This window comes from Penaeus monodon, chromosome 29 (assembly GCF_015228065.2).
Source record: "Penaeus monodon isolate SGIC_2016 chromosome 29, NSTDA_Pmon_1, whole genome shotgun sequence".
Classification (NCBI taxonomy): Eukaryota; Metazoa; Arthropoda; class Malacostraca; order Decapoda; family Penaeidae; genus Penaeus; species Penaeus monodon.
In genome coordinates, this window is record NC_051414.1 from 39310759 (window position 1) to 39310982 (window position 224).

Genomic DNA, 224 nt, shown 5'->3' on the forward strand with positions numbered 1-224 from the left:
GCACCATCCTTCAAACAAAATGGCGGCGACGGCGACCCCCCCCCCTTCACCTCCTCCTCTTCACAACGGCGGGGATTCGAACTCCCAATATCCTTCAGCGACGTCGACCCGAGCCCTTTTCGAAGCGCTCCGAATCCGCTCGAATTTGGCGGGAAATGGCGGGACGGCGATGATCTGCGTCCATTTCCGAGAGATATGCTGAGTGGGTTTTGCAAAGGGGGGTT

General features: G+C 58.5%; 1 protein-coding gene across 1 annotated transcript in view; it reads right to left on the bottom strand.

Moving 5' to 3' along the window:
- LOC119591869 (basic proline-rich protein-like) overlaps window positions 1-224 on the bottom strand; it is a 33435-nt gene that overhangs the window by 2166 nt on the left and 31045 nt on the right. The window lies entirely within an intron of this gene.